This window comes from Triturus cristatus, chromosome 4_2 (assembly GCF_964204655.1).
Source record: "Triturus cristatus chromosome 4_2, aTriCri1.1, whole genome shotgun sequence".
Taxonomy (NCBI): Eukaryota; Metazoa; Chordata; class Amphibia; order Caudata; family Salamandridae; genus Triturus; species Triturus cristatus.
This window is the reverse complement of record NC_140586.1, coordinates 684,997,124-685,019,298: the sequence shown is the minus strand read 5'-3', so window position 1 is coordinate 685,019,298 and position 22,175 is coordinate 684,997,124. Positions and strand designations below refer to the sequence as shown.

The 22,175-nt window shown below is 45.1% G+C and overlaps 1 protein-coding gene across 1 annotated transcript in view; it reads right to left on the bottom strand.

Annotated features, from left to right (window-relative positions):
* The window catches only part of DAB1 (DAB adaptor protein 1), a 3,595,579-nt gene that overhangs the window by 1,410,136 nt on the left and 2,163,268 nt on the right, over window positions 1–22,175 (bottom strand). The gene's annotated exons all lie outside the window — the stretch shown is intronic.

Sequence of the window (22,175 nt, the reverse complement as noted above, 5' to 3'; positions counted from 1 at the left end):
ATGACACTTATTCTCTGACATGGTTTATTTATTTATTTATTTATTTATTTATGCATTTTTATAAAGCGCGGACTTTACACGAAGGTGGCAGAGCACTGTACAATAGAACCAGTTACGTTACATGAGAGAAATGTTACAAAATAGAACGAACAAAAATAGCAGGACACAGAATCAAACACAGCAGGCAAGACGAACACAATATCAAACACAGCAAGCAAGGAATGTACAAAAAATAAATAAATATAACAAGTTTACAATGACAAACGAACTTCCTGGCGGGGTCTGAGAATGAAGGAATTAGTTCTGAAAGTGTCTTTGGAATAGAAGAGATTTGAGGTCCGCTTTGAAGATCCGGATGGAGGTGGTGGCACGGAGCAAAGGAGGAAGCGAGTTCCAGATTCTCACCGCATTACCTGAGCCATCAATTGTTCCCTTTTGAAGGAGGGGGGCTCAAGCAGGAACTGTTCCGCATTCCGAGAAGGTCTCAGGCCTCCGGACAATTTGTTATGTTATGTTATAAAGTTTTTGTATAGCGCCTATCACCGCCGGTCTCTAAGCGCTTTAACAGAAAGAACACAACATACTGTCATCCCGAAACCCTCTGCCATCTCTGATTACACCGGTAATATTGCCTTTCTAAATAGGTACGTCTTGAGTTTCTTCCTGAAGGAAAGTAGCTGTGAATCTTCCTTCAGACTGGCCGGTAGCTCATTCCAGAGTTTCGGAAGAATCACCGAAAAGGCACTGCCTCCTTTAGTTTTTAGTTTAAATCTGGGTTGAGTCAGATTGGAGGCCTGACCTTAACGCAAGGTTCTGCCGGGAACATACCTCCTCAGGCGCTGCTTAATGTACTCTGGGGCTTTGCCAAAGAGTGCTTTATGGGCCACACAGAGACATTTGAACTGAACCCTGAGCTTCACAGGCGGCCAGTGCAGCTTCCCAAGGAGTGGGGTTGCATGTGAGTTTCTCGGTAGAGAGAAAATCAATCTAGCTGCGTCGTTCTGCACGACCTGCAGCTTCCTCAGCAACTTCTGCGGCAATCTCAGATACAGGGCGTTGCCATAATCTAGCCTCGAGATGACTGTAGCAGAGATGATGGTTTGTAGGGTGGAGGCTGAAAGGATAGGGGTCAACTTGCGTAATTGCCTCAACACTCCCGTGCAGGAGCCCACCACAGCCGAAACGTTGGGGGCCATGGTAAGATCTGCATCAATCTTTAGACCAAGACTTTTTACCACCGTACCAGGAGTGGGGGTTTTACCTAATTGTCGGGGCCAATACAGATCACCCCAAGGATTAGCCTGGTTGGTAAGCACCAGCACCTCCGTTTTCTCAGCATTCACCTTCAAGAGGTTGTTGGTCATCCAATTGACCGTGAATCTGAGCAAGTTTCTCACTGATTCCTGAGCCTCCCTTGTATCTTCCAGCTGCTGAGTATCATCTGCGTAATTAAAGATTTGACAATTCCTACGCATGAGCTCCTCCATCAGTGGTTGTAGATAGATGTTAAAAAGTAAGGGGGAGAGTGCGGACCCCTGGGGCACACCCCATGTCACCTCACTAATCACAGACAGCTGGTCCCCCATCTGGACCCTCTGAGTGCGTCCTTTACAGGAAGGATTCTAGCCACTTGAGCGCCTGTCCTGTTATCCCTAGCTTAGCGATACGGTCCAGCAAGATGGTGTGGCTGGCCGTATCAAATGCTGCCGACAGGTCTAATATAATCAGGGCACAAGGCTGTTTCTTGTCTGCTCTGACTCTCAGCTCATCGGTAACCGTAGCCATAACTAGTTCTGTACTATGCTGTGGCCGGAAACCAGCCTGCCTGGCATGGAGTAGATGATGTTCCTCCAGATAGCTGGCTAAGGTGTTCAGGACGTGTTTTTCTAAGATCTTACTCAGGAGTGGCAGCTGGGAGATAGGCCTATAGTTTTTCAGTACCTTAACATCGACTCCTGCTTTCTTGAGGAGTGGGGAGACTCTAGCTTCCTTCAGCTGGGCTGGAAGGTAGCCCACATCTAGTGAGGCATTCAGTAAGCTCAGCAACTGAGGCTGAATACCAGGCAAGGCCAATTTAAACATTTTCGGGGGACTGGGATCTGTGCTGGAGCCTGATTTGACATGGCCAACCAGCTCCGCCAGTTGCTTTTCATCAATATATGGGAAGCTGTTTAAGGTCCCAGTTTGCAGCTGACTATCTGGGCAGGATGGCAAAGGCAGTCCAGCTCGAATCGTAGTGATGTCCGTCAAGATGTCCTGTACCTTCTGAAGGAAAAAGCCTTGAAAGATATCGCAATCTGGTTGATCACCCGCAAGGCTTTTCTCGCCTAGCTGCGTAAGTTCCCTAAGAATCACAAAGGTCTCCCTCTGTTTGTTTGTAGCCTCCCTAATTCTGTTCTCATAAAAGGCAGATTTCCTCGCCAGGAATTTCAGTTTATTCGCCAGATAGCGAGGGGAGGAAGAGTGCAAGGCTTTGTGGGTGATGCAAGCCGTTTTGTAAATAGCTCTAGCCTCGATGGGAAGCCATCGGAGAGAGGACAGGATAGGAGTGATGTGGTCACTTCGTTTGGACCCTGAAATGAAGCGAGCTGCTGAATGGAGGACGGATTTAAGGGGGGAGAGGTGAGATTTGGGAAGGCCAGTCAGAAGAGAATTACAATAATCCAGTCTAGAGAGAACTAGCGATTGGACCAAGGTTTTTAGGTCTTTCTCCGGGAAGAACCGACGAATCCCCCACAGAAGGCGCAGCTGATAACGTGCGTTCTTGGCAATGGAATTGATGTGTGAGATTAGGTTGAGTCTTTTGTCAAGTATGACACCGAGGGATTTAGCGCAGTCGACAATGATGGGTTTACTGTTGAGTAAATTCAGCTGATCCATCCAGGATTGAACAGGAGGCGGGGAGAGAGAGGTAGAAAGGAGGAGGAATTCAGTTTTGGAGGGATTGAGAATGAGTTGGTGAACTAACATCCAGTTGTGAATAGAGTTGAGAGTAGAGTTGAGTAGTGAGAGATCTTGAGAGGAAGACACCTTGAGGTAGATTTGGGTGTCATCTGCATAGAGATGGTAGAGGATTCTAGATTTGCTTAGGAGGTTCCCTAACGATTCCAGATAGAGATTAAACAGAGTCGGTGCAAGGATGGAACCTTGAGGGACGCCTTGACCAATCACCAGTGGAGACGAGAGACTGTTCGCAATCTTGATCATTTGGGATCTGTCCGAGAGGAATGAGGTAAACCATTTAAGCACTGTGCCTTCCACACCCATTCTCTGTTGAAGAGTGTTAAGGAGGGTGTTGTGATTAACAGTGTCAAAGGCTGCAGATAGGTCAAGAAGAATCAGAAGGCACGATTCCCCCAAATCGAGTATATGCAGCGCATCATCGATCACTCGCAGCAGGGCTGTTTCAGTGCTGCAATTTTGAATAAAGCCAGACTGGAACACGTCAAGGAGGTTATTGTCCATAATGTGTTGGGAAAGTTGTTTTGCAACACATTTTTCTGTGATCTTTGAAAGAAAAGGGAGATTGGTGATGGGGCGGAAGTTATTGAGGCTGTTCGCATCTGCTGAAGTTTTTTTTAGAAGGGGGGTAACCTGCCCTATTTTGAGGACAGCTGGGAGGGATCCTTGACTGAGGAAGAGATTAACTAGCCTGGTCCAATAAGAGAGAGTATTGGTATAGAAATCAATGGTGATGACACTAGGTATGGGGTCAGAAGAATGGTTGGAGGGCTTGGTTTCGAGAATGCATTTGAGGAGGTCATCTTCCGAGATGGCGGCAAAGTTCTGCCAAGTGACTAAGGATTTTCGCTCCTCAATGGGGGTGGGGTGGGTGACCTGATCCACCAGTGATTTGACCTTTTCATCAAAGAATATAGCAAATTCAGTTGCTTTCTTTGAAGCATCCTCAGGTTTGATGGTTTGGGGAGAACAGTTTGGGTTTTTGATGAGGTAGAAAGGTTTTTTGGGTCTGTTTTTAGGAGGGATCTGAAATGTGATGCTTCTGTTTTTAGGAGGGATCTGAAATGTGATGCTTTTTCATGGAAGATGTGCTTGTGGTATTTGGATCTTACTGAACGTAAAAGAGAGAGATTGGAGGTGGAAGGAGATCGTCTCCAATGTTTCTCCAAGATTCTAAGGTTTTTCCTTTCGTCATAGAGAGCTTTATTGAACCAAGGTGCTGAGGGGGTGGGTCTTTTCCTTTTGCTAGAGTGGAGCGACATTGTTGATTTCGACTGCAAGGATTGAGAGGCAATGGGGAGTGAGATCGTTGACATCCACGTTAGGGTCTAGACTAGGAAGTGAACGCATAGCAGAAGCAAACAGAGTCTCAAGATCAATGTTTTTAGTGTTGCGGAACCAGGTAGAAGCCCTTTTAGGTTGGCCGAGAGTTATAATGTGCGAGAGGTGAAAACGGAAGGGAATGAGGAAAAGGTCTGACCAGTCTACATGGATAGGGGGAGCAAAGTTAAGCTGGTCTGGTTTAGAAATAACAAGGTCCAGAATGAGCCCTTGGCGTGTGTAATTTCCGAGCAGTGTTGGACAGGATCGTTAGCTGAGAGAAAGGTTGCAAGCTTGTTGGCAGCTGAGTCTTCCACGGAGCCCCAGTGGAGATTGAAGTCACCTAGGAAAATCTGCCTGTCGCTTTGTGAATATTGGTCAATAATGAATTCGGTGAGTTCCTCCATGAAGGAAGTGCAGTTACCGGGCGGGTGGTAGATGGCATGGAACCTGAAGGGTGAGCCGTGATGAACTTGAAGTTCTAGGGATAGGCATTCGAATGTGCGGAAGAAGATGGTGGGAAAGGCTTTAATTTGAAGGGAGTTTCTGAAGATAATCACAACACCTCCCCCGATCTTGTCTGTTCTGTCGTTTCTGAGGATAGAGTAGTCGGTAGGTATCAGAAGATCAAACAAAGTGTGAGAGGAGTCATTAAACCAGGTCTCAGTGAGAAAGTGCATGTCGAGATTGTGGTGGGTGATAGTGTCAGAGATTTCCAGTTTGTGTTTGGTTGCAGATCTGCAGTAGTGCAGCATACAATGTAGCTCTGACGCAACTGTTTTGGAGATGGGAGTGTTTGGGTTGATAAGGGGGATAGGGATTAGATTCTTGAATGAGGGTGCCCCTTGAGAGGGAGGCTGGTAAGTTCTGACGGAAGAGATGGTCTGAATGGTGAATTGAGTAGAATTGTTAGGAGAGGAGAGTGGAGGGGGATTGACGTTGGTAGTCTTGTAGCTAGCCAGTAAGTTGGTGATGTCTGTGGAGGACAGACTGTGGTTTGCTTTATTGGGGCGCGGGAGCAGGGAACTCTTTGGGAGGTTATTAGGGGAGGGGGAGATCTTAGCACTTAAGAGTGAAATGGACGCTTCAAGCTGGGAAATGGAAGAGATAAGAGAATCAAGTTTAGTTTCCAGGGATAGGTGGGCTGAGCATGGAGTGTTGGGTGGCTCAATGGTTAAGGGAGGGAGTGGAGTAGGCGAAGGAGGACAGGGGGATATGGGGGCCCGGGGAGAGTGTTGGGGTGCGAGGGTCAAAGGTGGGGGAGGGAGTGAAGTAGGCAAAGGAGAACAGGGGAATGAGGGGGACTGGGGAGAGTGTTGGGGAGTAAGGGTCGAAGGTGGGGAAAGATGGTGGTAGAAAGGAGTGGATGGAGTTACAGTGATATTTTTACTGGTGTTGAGCAGAGGTGACGAATAGAGATCATAAGTAGGAGGAGAAAATTGAGAAGTAGAAAGGGAGGGCGAGAGGTGGAGGGGGAGAGGAGGGGGATTAGGGGAAGGCCAGGGATACGGTAAGATGAGAGGAGAAGGGGCTGTACAGGGAGGGGAGGGAGGGAGGTCAATGGAGGGCCAGAGGAATGGGGAGGGGAGAGAGGGTGCAGGCCAGGTACCATGGGCTATGAAAGGTGAATGTAGGGGGACAGGCACCAGGCAGAGTGGGGGGGTTGGGCTAAATGGTAGTTGGGTAGGAATCTTAACTAGCAAAGGTGCAGAGTGGAGGGAGTCTGCAAGAAGTGTTTCCATTGCCTTGGCTGTCCAGAGCAGTGGCATAGCAAGTGTGCTATGGGTCCTAATGCAAGCATGGCAGCTGGGCTTCATACACTTTATTGGTAGTCAAACCATATACAACTAGGGCACAGAATGCCACTTTTAGCATGAGCCCTGGTGCCACAGAACCTGTGGCATCATAGACAGCTACTCTCCCGAAACAGAGAATTTTCATTTCCACTTTTGTGACATGTCCACCACTTGTGCATTGGTACTGGACAGGTCGGGCTGATGGTACTACTCTCAGTGGACGAGCTTATGATCAAACAAGGGGGGATAGCAAGGAAAAAAATGTTTTCTCTTCCCCCAATAGTACAACCTTCCTTTATGCTTTATCGTCTCCTGTTTTTTCTTGATTCACTAAGTGGCCACAGAAAGCAATTGCGATGGGAATTCCCAGGTTAAAACCTAGTCTCCTGAAGGACATTAAGATTTTCCTTGGAACTGGTGGACACTTAGATGTGAATTTCTGCCATGCACATATTTATTTCCCTCCTAACAAGCGGCTGTAGCCTCTCAAGTTCCTGAGAAAAACTGTCTTATCTTAATGTTAGTGGGACTGAAAAGCCTTTGATGTAGTTTCTCTTACCCCTATAATTTAACTCATTTATCTGTCATAGAACCTTATTAGATTTCCCTCCATAGCATGCTAACAACTGCATATAAATCTGAAGCCTGTCCGAAGATGGCTTACACTTGGCCAACATCCTTTCTGCAGCCTCGCCATTGTGAAACAGATGCGTCATCAGCAAGACAAGCAGACAATCAACGTACATGGGAGTAAAAGAGAACATTGGATTTGCAAAAGAAACAAATCACCGGGAAACCATGCATCAAGCAGTAGCAGCAGAATGAGTAACAACTGTTTGGCAGCGTCCAGACGATCATGTAGTGCTGGTTTACAGCCACCCAGAGCCTCGGATTAATAGGACGCAGGTTTGTTGGCATTGCAGAGAACATCTACTTCCTAAAAAATCACTTGTAACATTCTGACGAGGACCGCAGGTTACAGCGAACAGTCGGTGTCTATAACCCAAGCAGTCCAGATTGGGCTGCCTTTATGTGGAGCCTTGCTGGGTTATTATCCTGCAATTCATTGCAGATGAATGATAACCAGCCGGCGCCATCAGTCAGCACACAGTCACATGGAAACGCACAGCATGGACCTTGCCTTGACACTGTGCTGAACTTCAAATGAAATTACATTTACGGCACCAATGTGGAACAGATTGTGGCGTTTTCGAATCATCTAGACCCGTCTCTCACTACTTAGGCTCTCGTTTCGAGGTGCAACTTTCTGAAGACATAGTAATATCGCATGAGATGTTACTATTACTTACTGTGCGGTAAATCCTCACCAGTACCCCACTACTACAAGCTAAACCCAATGCAGTCAGGAAGTACTGTCTGGGATCCTTTTTTTCCAGTTGTTAAATCACACAGAATTCCCAATTCCATGGGGTTTTACACCTACGTTTACCATCTGCAGAGAGCAGGTACAGTGGCGTGACGAAAGCTGAGGGGCCCCCCTGCAAGGAACATGGAGGGGCCCCTCTAAGGCCTGAGTACTGGGCTGAGGGGGCCCCCTTCAGGTCACCCCCCGCACTGCGGGGGATGCGGGGGGCCTGTGTTATGCCCCTGAGCAGGTGTTAAGTGTATGCACTGGCCTCTAGGAAAGGGGCGTGGGGGGGATGGGGAGGGGGGAGAGGGGTGTTAGCAGTGGAGGGAAGGGGATGAGACTTAACTTCTGCTGCCATCAACGTCCTATGTGATTTTATCATGCAGAATTACCACACAGAAAAGTCGAGCCTGCTTCTTCGTTCAGAATTCGGTGGAGTGAAATTCCATGAGGTAATTGCCCTCTGACTCGTACTGAGGGCCTTAATCGCTGTTGGACATTTTGAGAGTTGCAATTGGTCTTCTGATAAGTCAAAAGCTTCCTTTACGAGACACCATGTACTCATGTTGCAGAAACACCATACCCCGTATTAGCAACATTAGTGATGGGGCAGCATGATAAAAATCAGGATGCTGTATTACGAAAGGATTCCAACAAAGTAATCCAATATTGGATCATGTAAAATTGGAAATAATATGTAGAGCTCAGTATTACAGTTATGATTACTTCATCTTAATTTGTAATCCCAGGCCTTTTTCATGGTGCAAATTCTTCCAGGTTTGATCAGAGGAATTGCCCATGGAAAGCAATGATTTTTGCTTTCTTTAAGATAAGACCCAGTGTAACATTACTCTACCCCATTTAACACTTACATGCATGCTCTTCCAGGAGTCAATTATCATCTGCCTTCTCAAATGGTTTCTCTGGAAAGGGTGAGAACCGAGGTACCTCAGTTAGGCTTGAACACTCACACTAAGGGGGATATTTACAAAGAAGTGGTGGAGTGAGACGTTAGCCGTCATGCCTTAACCCCTCACTCCGCCACTTCAGAAACGCAAGGCTGCACCATATTTACAAGAATATGGTGCAGCTTGTGTTTTCCCCTGCGCTGGCGCTACACTTAGCAGTGTAAAAAGAACAATTGATGGACAGAATACAGAACAATGTCAGAGTATAGAGATCTGGGCCTAAATCCATCATTTTTTTGCTCACCATGCCATTCCAGTTTGAACCCAGCCATATGGAAATCAGTCTTGACCCTACACCCAATGGGAACAGTCCAGCCCGAACTGCTAGGCCAGGTTTTCCCTGGACTGGAAACAAGCATCCTAGGACTATTTTCGGGGTTTCATCCCTCATCAGCCAGGATAGCTTGACTACAGTGGCATGGAGAGCACGGGACCCACGTCTGGGCATACCCGTCCCACTCGGGTGACAAATGCAAAAAGAAAAATTGATGCAGTGTAGCTCCAACACAAGCACCCTTACACTGTCTGTGTGCAGGGTAAAAATGTTTATGTACAGAAAGGTCCCCCTTCCTGCACATAAACAATCTTGAAATGCCATTTTGTCACTTCTAAGAGTGCTACTTAATGCAGCACATTCGGAAGTTACAACATTTTATTGTTCTACAGGATTGTTTATGAGCAGGAAGGGTCACATTCCTGAACATAAACAATCCAAGGCATTTTGCTTTTTTCAAGTGTGCTGCACAAGGCACCAGGCATGGAAAAAGCAAAAACAAGGAGAAATAAAGCATTTCTTCTTGTTTTGCCAAGTTAAGACCAGGTTTTCCCTGGTCTTAATTTTGGTGCTGCCTCCTATTTACGCCACCCTTGTAAATAGGGGGCAGCGTCAAAATCAATGGGTGTTGCGGTGGAACACCCACTGCAACACCCACTGCCCACCCCTTTAACACTAAGCATAGCGTGAAAGGGGGCCTTATGTACAAGGCAGCGTTAAGCCACATTGAGTGGCTTAACGCTGCCGTGTAAATAAGGCAAAGATCCTATCGCTGACGTTTCCATGGTATATAAGCCCCTAAATTTATGGATGACTGATTCTTGATCCATCCTAAATGCCGATAGCCAAGTTCTGAGAATAAATAGGGTGGATTTAGAATTTAGCGTTCAGGGTACTCTGTCACAAACATAATGGCGTACCCTCTTGGCCAAAGTGATGGTGCACCTGCCTTATTTATTTTAAAACTTGGCACTGAGGCACCGAATAAAACAAATAATAAACCCCATACCCAAGGAAGACCTCCTTGGGCGTCATTACTTTTTGTTATTTTTTCAAAAACAAATTCCCAAGTTAGGAATAAAACAAAAAAAATAAGTTAATTGTAGTCGAGCAAAAGTGTTTGAGATTATGGTGACCCACTGGGACACCTCCAAATATTGTGAATCCTTGGTCAAAGGGCCTTGTCAACCATGGCTCCCTTTTAAATCTTACAGATTGAGAGAGGTGAGATCCGGCTGTTGGGCCACTGAATTATTGATCTCCACTCACTAAACCTATCGACTTGAGGGTATTAGTGAGGGCCCACTGGATACTAACACATTTGAAGACAGCTGCACCCCCTCTTGTTGCAATACCCCAGGGAATCACCAGCCTCCTCCCATGGAAGGATTGATTGTTTTATGATACCAGTTACTGCAATGGGAGGGGCAGATACAGATATGCCAAGGGGTGGTCCCTCATCTATATCTGCAGTCCTTAGGCAATTAAATATATGAGAGAGTCCCAGGAGGACAGAAAAGACGGTTGCTTTGTAATTGAAAGGGTGCACACAGAGCCCATGGCCTTGAGGTTGCTCAACTACCTGGACAGAGATGCCATTCTCCGAGTGGTCCATGCCCAACCTGCCGTCTATCTCCAGATTACCAATGTTATGATCTTCCCAGATTAGACAGTTAGTGATCAGCTGCAACAAAGAACCTTCACTGAGGTCAAAGTTAAACATAGAGCAATCAATATTTTGTCTGTTCTTCTCTACCTGGTGAGATTTAAAGCTAGTTACCAAGACAAGACACACTTTATGTCAACAGTGTGAAAGAAGCTTGGAATTAGGTGGCAGAATGACCTCCCTTGGCCTGCCTCTAAACTTCACACGTGGCCCTCACATCACACTTCTAGAGGACTCTGCCACACTGAGCCTCTGATGTCGAGGATGTATGGGGTGGCCAAGTAGGCACCAAAGAGGCCGGGAACAGATGGAGAGGGAGATTCTTGGGCATCTGAGAGTTGTAGATCAGGACATCAGAGTTCATCCCAAGCCTGTGCTGTACACATGTAGGACTCTGGGGCCATGCTGTCCCCCAACCATCTGAACCAAGTGGACATTGAATGCCCCCACTCTTTGGACCTGCTTGTATGTTTGGGAGAAAGCGAAGGTCCTCTCATAGCCTGGAAACTCCTACAAGGCAGATGCAGGGGTTAGATAACCTTCCCACAGACATGTGACAGACTGTACCAGAGCGTACTTCCACTGTCCTCTGCCTTGGTTTCCTTCTTCTTCTCTTTTTCTTGGTTTTGTTTTCCTCCGTTTAATGACCTACTGGATCTAGCTTGTACTGTCCCCCCTTTTAATTAACATACTTATGGTTTTGACTGCTGGATGTTCCAGTCCTGGAAGTGTAGTGTGTGGGTGGCTTGGGTGTGCGGGTTGTAATCCTTGTTAAGGGATTTCAAAGATTACTGGTTGAGGGGATGAAACTCTACTCCAGCAGCAACCACAATCTCTGTCAAGGTGAAACACATGAAAACCCCAAATTAAAATGCACTTAACAATCTGATAGGTTGGCACAAGCAGTCCAGCTTAACTTAGAGGCAATGTGTAAAGTATTTATGCAGCACTTCAAACAGTAAGAAAGTGAAAATACAAAACAAGAAAACTCCCACAACAATTTAGAAAAGTAGAGTAATGCTTAATAAATTATTTAAAACCAAAACGACAATAAAAACTGTCAGTACAACTGGAGATATGCAATTGTAAAGATTTAGGTAAAAAAGTGCCTTAAAGCACAAATTGCCAACTACAATTATCTGGTCACACTGGACTAGGAAAAAAATGACAAGTTCAGGCTGACCAGTATGGAGTGCGAACCGGACACAGGACCAAGTTATGTCAGCTGAACATGAGTAACTTAAGTGAAACCCTTAGTGAGAGTGCTCAGGCAGAGCCTTTGTAATGTGCAAGTGTGAAAGGTGACAAATCCTCCCCATTGTTATGTCAGAGTGGCCCTTCCTGCCAACACCTACTCCCCCTTTGTCTTACTGTCTGGAAGCAATACACAAGGACAAACTGCCAGCTACACTTACTCATGTGATCCAGGGACCGGCTGCAGGCATCAAGTGGTTAGGACAAGAACATGTCAACTTTCTAAAAGTGGAATTTTTCAGAATTGTGACTTAAAATCCTACTTTACACTTAAAGAGGGTTTTTAATAACAATTCTTTAGACATTAACATTACTACCTGCTTCCAATTGAAAGTTATGACTCATTAAATGTAATATGCTAACCCAATGGTATCTTATGTGAGAGGTAGCACTGGTCAGCAGTGTTGAAGTGCACAGTCTGAAGGGCAATGAAAATAAGATGAGCAAAACAAAATGGAGGAGTAAGGCAAAAGGTTTGGGTAAAGGCCACCGTAAGGTTGTCAGGTCTAACAAACAGCGCATGCATGCCCCTTCCTTCTCATACGTGTTCTCTATTTCACAAATGCTAAAGTAGAATGGCACTCCGTATCCTCCCCTGGACTGTCTACAATGCTAAACAACTGGCCCCTAATGTGCTTCTGCTCCAAGAGACCAACTTTCCATGCATCAATGTAACTTCATGAGTCGGCATGGATAAACCTGTGTTCATCATGCTGGCTGCAGTAGGGGAGTGAGGAGAGATGCTATCCTTCTCCAGAAATCTTTCCTATTGGTCCAATCTCAGCACCACATAGACTTTGTTGTTTTGTTGCACTCATGTGCACACTGGAGGAGTGCAAACCAGGTCAATCATCTGCGGCTACATGCCCCCAGCTATGATAGAATCCACTCTGTCACCTTTGCCACTCAGATAACAAGGGTCCAAGCCATGAAAGTAATTGTGGGTGGCGATTTTATATGCAGATATTCAGATCTGGAAGTATGATGCCCAAATCAATCCTCCTTGCGGCCTGAGCTGAGTCCATGTGTCTCTGTGATGTGTGGGGGAGGTGGCGTAATGTTGATAGGTGAGTCACCACCTTTTCCCAATCCCATCTTTCCTTGTCTCATTTGGATTACATTCTTATTCTCACAGTGGACATTTTGGGAGTGAGGGGGATTTGAATACTGCCCCATAGCCTTTCTGATAACTCCCTGGTGGAGCAGCATTTTGAAGTAGCCCATTGTTTGACGTCGGTAGCTTGTGTATGAATACATGGTGGCTCAACGACTCTGGGTTTGCAGATAGAGTGCAGGAGGAGGTATTGTCTTATTTAGAGACCAATGTGGGGTCTGTTAATTCTGCAGTTACTATATGGGAGGTTTCCAACGTTAAATTAAGGCACTGATAATAATGGCACACAAGAGGTGACAGCACAGGATTGATCACGTAGAGAAAGAGGTCCAGGAGCTTGAGATCAGGGTGCCCTGCTCACAAGATGCTCTCGCCTTCAGCAGGTTAATTCAGCAGTAGAGGATGTTCAGTGTGTTAGATTGAAAACAGCTAAAGCTTTTTGGTTGTAAAATCAGAAAAGGGTATATGAATGGGGCAATAAGTCTAGCAAACTTGTTTACTGGTTGGCAATGCATGCTCTAGACCTCTGGTTAGTTCCTGCAATACAGCAGGAAGATGGTGAACTGGTATCAGATGCCATCCTCATCAAAGTGTTTCCTGAATATTACACTAAGCTTTATGCGGTGAAAATGCTTGAACGATCAAGCCCCATTGCACACAATCCATTGCTAAAGTCTCTAGATTTGTTACAAAAAGGTGACCTGGACATATCATTGACCCTAGATGAGATTCAGGGGGGCAATCACCAATATGACTGGGGAGACCCCAGGGCCACAATGGATTCACTGTGGAATTATGTTAAAAAAATTCCCTCACCATCTCCTGACCCTCTATGAGGAAGCAAAAGAAGTGGAACAACTGCTGCATTACTTATGGGGGCCCACAAGAGTGGTTAATCATAAAAGGGGAGCAATTCTACAGAATGTACAGAATGTTCATCAAATCAGCCCATTTCACTGAGAATTGCCAAAGCCAAAATTCTGACAATAGATTGGTTCGGGCGATAGGCTCCCTGATTCATTCTGATCAAAATGGCTTTTTGCCAAATTGTGGGACCCAACATTGTGGTCATTGCTAGGGCTGCTGAACTGAATGATGCAGCAGCTTGCAACTTGGTTGACTTTGAAAAGGCCTTTGGCTCGGTCCATCTCCCCTTTATGTTCCGGATTCTGAGATGTATGAACCTTGGGCCCCAATTCTTAAGCTATGTGCAGATGCTGTACCAGGCTCCCTGGGCATGATTATGCAATCATAGGGCACTGTCTTCGCTGCTCTAGATAAAGAAGGGCAGGAGACAGTGTTGGCCCCTTTCCCTGCTCCTTTTTTGCGCTTGTTGTTGAGCCACTAGCAGAGTGGATCCTATGAGTCGCTGGACGGTAGGGCATTAGATGGAGATTGGGCCATGAAAATCGGGTCTCGATTTATTTGGACCATGTATTGATGTATTTTCAGAGATCTGTGTGCTCTACTCCTAAGCTACTGGAGGTGCTCTGCATAAACAGAGAGGCTTCTGGCCTTCAAGTTAACAGTGTTAAATTGCACTGTTTCCCAATTATAGAATGACATTCAGAATTTGTTCCACGAGTGGCGGAACGGGGATTCCTTGGGTTGTACTTCGGGTACTTAGGTATCCATGTCACTACAAACCCACAATTGTGTTGGAATCTTGTTATTGTACGATTACTGACACACACCAAAAGAGACATGATAGCATGAGACAAATTGCCCCTATTGATGATGGGCTCTTGTATCCTCTTACAGATGATAGTACCGCCCAGGCATCTCTATGTGCTTTAGAACTAGGTTTCATAGCAAGATGATTGACAGAAGCAATTAGGGTTGGTCGTCTACTTATTGAAACTACCCTCACAACCCTAATCCCTCTGCATCCCTCCAACATAGGGTTGCCACTTTTCCCAAGAAAAATACCAGCCTTCTGTTCCTGTTTTAATATTCTGGCAAGGCTCAGGCATGATTCCCAAATAGAACTTTATATGACATTTTTTGTACTCATTTTTACCTTTCCATTTAAATATCACTGAACGGTCATTAAATCAGCCGTCGATCACATCTTAAAGTGTTCTCTGCTTTGATAGTTTTCTCCTCCCTCCCAAACCACACTCTGTATAATCATGACAATGACACCACCTTACAATGCATCACCAGCGAATCGCTTTTTAATATCAGGTGTCAACGCTTTCAAGATTGCATACCCTCCGAACCGCTAGATATACTTGAAGAAAATTTGAAACACAAAATCTTGAGAGACTTCCCTGAATTCCTATTTGCAGACCAATACCACTGCATGCAGAAAGGAGCCCTCAAAATTGACCTCCACACAACACAGACCTATGGTATATCTTCTTACAAAATAACCCCCTCATAATCAAACATCCCCTTTGGATGAAAATTACCTCCCCCCTTGGCATACCCAGTGACCTCACATTGACCATCTACAATAACAGGAAAACCATGTTCCAAGTGAACAATAAGATCCTGGCCTTAGTTTGCAATATCTTTCTCACTCTTAAAACCCTCCTAGCTAACTCACATCCCAACCCTTCTGATCTCTCACCCTCTTACTAGAGGTGAGCGGAACTCACAGTTACACTCTGCTGCATTCCACTGAATTACGTAGAGTTATTTGAAAACTCAGTGAGATTCCCCTGAGTTATGCCCACCGGCGGAGTTCCACCCATCCCTGAAGTTTAGCCTGTCTCTCAGATGGCCAAGATAGAGCCCTCTTCCTATGGCCACGCATTGCTCCTATTTTTATGATCACCGTTGGCGGGCCAAAACAAAACTCTAGAACCGGTTGTTGAACAGCTACCCTCAAAGGCCACTGCATAACACTCAGCATAAAATTAGAGGAAGGTTCTGGCCCACAGCACAGAAGATTCCCTAGGGGTTGATATAGTTGAAAAACTAAACTAGCTCATGGAACCCTTGCAACGTGCCTGTCTCCGCATCCACAGTGTAATAAGTGCAGATAAAGTGCGACCCAAAATGGCCACTGAATTATCTCCCCTTGCACATCTCCCGTTTAATTGTACCCTTTATGCTATCTTCTTACATACCAGCTTTCCACTAATGGGTGAGTAGTGGGTGCAGACATATCCATCCGGGCAGGAGTGAGGTCAAATCGGACAGCGAGTCACCTTGGGGGCTGCACCACTACTCAGGGGGGTCTAAGGGGGATCACTAGCAGTGACAGAGACCGGTGAACACTATAGCTTAACCTACTGCTTAAGGCTAGCTAAGAATCCCAGCGGTTAGCGATAAGGAGCAGGCTCAAGAAAACAGAAGTGGTGCCAAAGGGAAGTCTCTACACCTGCAGGGCAACACGTAGAAGCCAGGCAGTGGACAGGAGAAAATATAACCTGGTTTCAAGACAGTGGATCACATTTAGCTCACCTCACAATATGCGCCTATATGGACAATGATCCAGCCACGCTGTTAACTGTAACAGCATTTTCATCTGATGTAAAATACAAAAAACAAGTAGGCCCTCCTGCCGATTCCTGAAACCCATGGCCTGAACACACCCTCACACGACTCCAGAGGTGGAGCTTTCTGTAAACTACAGTGTCCTTTATGGGACAGAATGCTCAGCCCATCCTACTTTGTAGAGGCGCAACACTGGCTCACTGAAGGGGTGGATGCCGCTGAGCCAGTAAACTCCACTACGTGGCTGAGGCAGAGTTTTTGCTGAACTCCATACTCCAAGAGCGCAGAGTGGGAAAACTCTACTAATTCTGCTGGCAAAGCAGAGTTTACCACCCACCCTTACTTTTTACCTCACTCCCCCTTCTTCAACTCCCCCAGCATTCAAGACTTCACTCCTCTGACTTCTCCTCCACTCAACACACCTTCATTCAACTCCAACACCTCACACAATTTCTCTTGCCCTCATACACACTTCTAATCCCCAGCCTCACTTAGCCACCTGACAAACATTTTAGCAGCAACTACCCCTTCTCCCAGGGTCTGCACCTCCACTCCCCTGTCCTGCAAAACCACCCTTCTTCCTTCAACTCTGTCTCCACACCTCCCACAATTTGTTCATGGAAATCTCCCCAGGCTTTGAACTCATCCACTTTGCCCACTCCACCCACCTACATCCAATTCCTTGGAACCATCCTGGTCCTCATTGAAACCTGGTAGAATGATAATGCAAAAAGGATTCTTCTGCTCCAGCTCCTCCACCAGTACTCTATTCTGAGAAGCAACTGGGAAGGCAAACAAGCTTGGGGCCTAGTGGTAGTACACAGAAACTCTCTGAGCTACAGGCTACTCTCTAATACCAGCTTTCAATCTTTTGAGTGCTTATCACTGGGAATAATCTCACAAGCTACCTCTAACCTTAGATTGGCTGTGATCTACCAACCATCGGTCAAATCGACACCTTCATTGAAGAGCGAGTTGCATTCTTCACATCACAATTAATCAGCTTTGACAACATTATTTTTTGTTGTGACTTCAACCTCCACTGGGGTTCCGAAGGAAATAAATCACTACAAAACATTTCTACATTTCTAGAAGACAATGACCTCCACAAACACTGCCAGAAACCCACACACTGCAAAGGCACCACTCTCGACCTGATCATCTCCAGAACACCTCACATATCGACCAGTAACCCCATACTGGTTGACTGACCTGATCACCTGCATGTTCCATTCAGAGTGTCTTTCTCAAACCAGAGAACCCTTTGACAACCAAAAAAAGTAAAAACCTGGGGGCATATTTATAATAACTGGCGCATCCCTGCATATCAGCAGGGATGCGCCAGTTATTTTGCGCCCCAGCTCCGCCACCATGGATGCGCCGCATTTATAATGCGGCGCACCATGGGGCAAAAACGGCACAGATGCGTGACGCATCTGTGCCGTAAAAGTGGCACATTGCTGGAGTTGCGCCGCAAGCACGACGCAGCTCCAGCAATGCTCTGGGGGGCCCTATCTGCACAATGCTGCGTCAATCCTTACGCCTGCTTCAAGCAGGCGCAGGGTTTTGACGCAGCATGGGCTCAAAAGTGACTGAGTGAAATCTTGTAGATTTCACTCAGCCACTTTTAGGAGGCGTTCCTGCGCCGGAACGCCCCCAGCTGCCCTGGAACACCTACATGTGGCGCAGGGCTTTACAACGTGACGCATCTCCCAGATGCGTCACGTTGTAAATACCCCGCACCATGGCGCAGGATTTGCGCCGCTGCTGCGTCACAAAAGTGACGCAACGGCGGCGTAAATGAGGCGCAAGTCAAACATAAATCTGCCCCTTTGTTCAGATACACTAGGAATGTCAATACTGAAACCGTGACTAACCTAGCTCTATCAGTACGCTTCTTGACAGTTCTTCAACTCAACAACAATGAGGCCACAAACAATTTCAACTTCTGCATTGACTCCTTGATCAGGAAATGTGCACCCATCAAGATCTAATATAGTTGACCCAAACATGCCCCCCTTCCCCCCCCCCGGTACTCCAATGCCCTCAAGAAAGAAAGAAAATGTATCAGAAAGTTAGGAAAAGATCAGCAAATAGCACCCTCTCCATTAAGTCTAGAAAAGCTTTGTGCTGTGAGTCAATTCTACAAAGGGCATTTCTTGAAAGCCAAGGCATCATATATTATATCTCTCCTTGATACGGTCAAGAACAGATCGAAACAACTATTCAAGTTAACTTATCAAGCCGATAACCCTCTCACTATCCTATTTAAGATCCTATGCAAAACCTTTGCAGAGTTTTTCAACCAAAAAGTTAAAGACATTAACATCTCCCTTCCAGTCAAACTCTACAACACAGCTAAGGAGAAACTGCCTTGTAAGGCACTGCAGCCATGGTCCTCTTTTTCCACGATCTCAGTGGCAGATCTACTATTAACTCCATCCAAGGAGAAACCCTGTAAGCATCTTTGTGAATCATTTTGGGCTCCATCAGCACATTCCTGGCTAAACTGCTTCTCCCCATTTGGACAACTCATCCCTGGACCAGGTCTCATTCCCAGGCTGTCTGAAATGGGTTAAAATGTCTTGACCCTGATGACTTTAACAACTTCAGCACAGCATCCACCCTGCCTCACCTAAGCAAGGTGACTGAAAGCTGGTAGCCTCCCAACTTTGATTACACATCCAGGACAACAGTTACCTTTATTCCCTTCATTCAGGAGTAAGTCAGAGCCCCAGCACGGAGGAAACAACTCCAGAGATTGTGGATGATGCCCCGTCGCATCCTCTACAATTACAACTCCTGAACAAACCACTCCAAAATAGTAAAAATTGGGAATGCCGTCTCAGATCCAGCTAACAGTGAGAACCCCAAGGTTAGATTCTCTCCCCAAATCTTTTCAACCTCTACCTCAAACTCATCCATACGATCCTCAGAGACTCAGGAGTCCTCTTCCACCTATACACCGATGACACCCAATTTACTTGAAGGTTTCATGCCCGGTTGAATTCACCCACCTATACAACTACCTGAATAGAATTCAAGCTTGGATGGCAAACAGCCACCTCACACTGAACATGTCTAAAAGCAGAGTTTCTTCTCATGTCTCCGAAGAAATCTGACAAATTAGATTCAGAGCCACATTTCCTCTATGGATAAGAGGTCCCAGTTCCACGTAAGGAAAATTTGGGTCAGGAACTTCATCACAGTACAAGACTTTAAATCTGTTGTCCAGGTGCTCATGCTTTCTAGGCTCAAGTATGGAATTGGACTCCTTTCCTGCATTCCCAAAGTATACCTAGGACCACCCAAAGCACTCCTACATGTGGCAGTCCAATTCATCACTGGTCACATGAAATTGAATCACATTTCCCCAATTCTATGCTTTTTTCAGTGGCTTCCTGATGGGCCTGGCCATCTCTGCAGGGTCACATCCAAACTTTTTGCCTTCACCTCTTCTCTTTCCTGAACCCAATTTGTTGGTATTTAGGACTCTGTGGACTTTAGTAATACTAACCACAGCTAGAGTGTTTCTGCTCTTTCACTTTCAAACAAAACATGACAAAATTTGCAAATTTGGCTTACACTCAGTCAGCACATTTAATCTACTTGTTAGTCCCTAGTAAGTCGCACAGATCAACAAACAGGTATCTAATTTTTTATCCAAATAATCCATGTTTTTTCTATTACATTCAAAGGAATTCACAATAGGTGATTCCAAGCTTCAAAATGCTACAGACAGCTGTCTCCAATAGCACAATGGAATTCACAGTACGTCCTGGGTAACCATATGGAAATTCACCCAAAGCATTCTGGACATAAAACCCTTCTTCAGGAGTAACTAGGATATTAAGATAAACCCATCAACATCACAGGGAATCACAAAAACAATAACCTAAACAATACCATTAAACCATGTTAAACATACAGGGGGTTATTTACAAGCCCCTTGCGCCGCCGGTACGTCACTTTTTCCCATATTAAGAATGACGCACGGTGGCGCAATGGGCTTGTAAATAAGCCCCACAATCCATAACATGCGTGTGCAACAGGCATCCCCCACTATGCCCTAATCTGCCAGGTATTAGTTGTGTAATGTAACCAATAAGTGCGTGCTATTACGCAAAAAAATGTATGTGCAATTGTACTCGAAAATAAATAAACAGTGCCATCAACTAAACTAAACATATACTAGAGCCCATTGGTGCAAACAATGCAATCATAAACCTAACAATGCACTCACATTGCCACAGATGTCAAATCTAAATTCTCATATCTAAACACCGAGTCCGGCGCTCCAATTGGCATTGGATAAAACAACTAAAATATCCTCAAAGCTCACTGCTCCTTTTAAACCCAGTCACATCCCAACAGGTGCTGCCCATCCCAATTAAAACAAACTACGTGACTATGAGTGCAGAACCAAAGAATGAACATAAACGAAATACTCAACCAATAGCACTGTAAAAGCTTGTCCGCTTATCGTGTTCCTGCAAAATAACTTTTAGTAAAAAGATGCATTCCAAAATAAATAATGAATAATCAACAGTAGACCATTCGTTAAATGTTAACATATGCATGAAAAACAATCCTTTACACTAGATGATTTGATGTCTTCATGTTGTAAAAGCCTCTCTCCATGGTTGGCTGTGACTTCCTGTTCCCAGGTAGCCTTCATGATTAGATGACATTATTCTAATTATTCAGTTCAACAACTGGGTGAAAACAATCAAAGGGACAGGAATTAACAATATGCAAATGAATGATGAAGGCACAACAATTTTTCTTAATGTCAACAAATTAGGAAGTGCTCAAGGTGAAAGGTATGTGTGCAAGCTTGACTTCTGTGCTCTGTCCCATTAGCACGAATGAGATTCCGAAAATAGTTGGTGCACCGCCATGCACCAGTCTCAAGCTGCACGACCATGTGGACATAATTCGCACATATCAACAAACAGGTATCCATTTTTCAATCCAAATAATCCATGTTTATTCCATGACGTTCAAAAGGATTCACAACAGAGGTGATGTGATTCCAAGATTCAAAATGCTACAGACATGCCCATCCAAGCTTTATCCAATCTAGGCCTTTGGCATAAGGGCTATGTCAACACGCCAACTTGAGACAGAAAGCCAGTTGAATTTCCACCACAGTACAACCTACTGTGCAGTATTTCAGTGAGATGCTTTTTAGGTAAAGATCAATCCTGTGGAATCTCAAAAGGATAGCTAGTGAACCCCAAACCCTATTGCATCATTGAAAGACACACTCAATAATACTGGGAAGCCAGGGATACATTTACTAATGTATTTTAAAATCAAAATCCAATCCTACTACATGCAATATGAATTGTAACTATAAAGAAAATTAAGAAAATAGTGGGAACAATATTTATCAAAAGGTAGAACAGAAAATACTGTAACATATTTGTGACATCATAAAGCGCTTTTTTATATCAGTATCTCCAACCCACCCGCGTTTCTCTTTTCTAACTAAGCTAAGCTTTAGCACCAAAAAGAGGCCTAATTTGAGTTTTCAAAGAATGTTCTCATCTCCATACCTCCTTTGAAGAATAGAACGGAACCAATGTTCAGCAAAGTAAAAGCGTCTGCTGTTCTCGTCTGTATTGGCAGGCAGATAAGCCCACCACGAGGTTGCTAGATGTGCCTGTGGTAAGTCTTCAGCGAAGTAACATGATTACAGCTTTTTTTGGTCTAAGTCTTGAGTCTCTGGTATGAAGTTCCTCTGTAGCTCATCACATTCTGTTCTTGGTTTACATAATATATCAGAACATTGTTGAACAAGTTCAATTAACAGAAAGGACCTGACACCCTCTCACTTACATTGTGTTAATCCTTACCAATTGTTTAAAAACAATTAACAAGTGTTGGGCCTAACAGTGGAGTGGGGTTTCCCAAACTTTTTGCCTTCAATCCTCCTGTTTTTGTCAACTTTGTTTTTGCTGGCCTTAGGAGTCTGTACACTTTACGACTGCTAACCTGTGC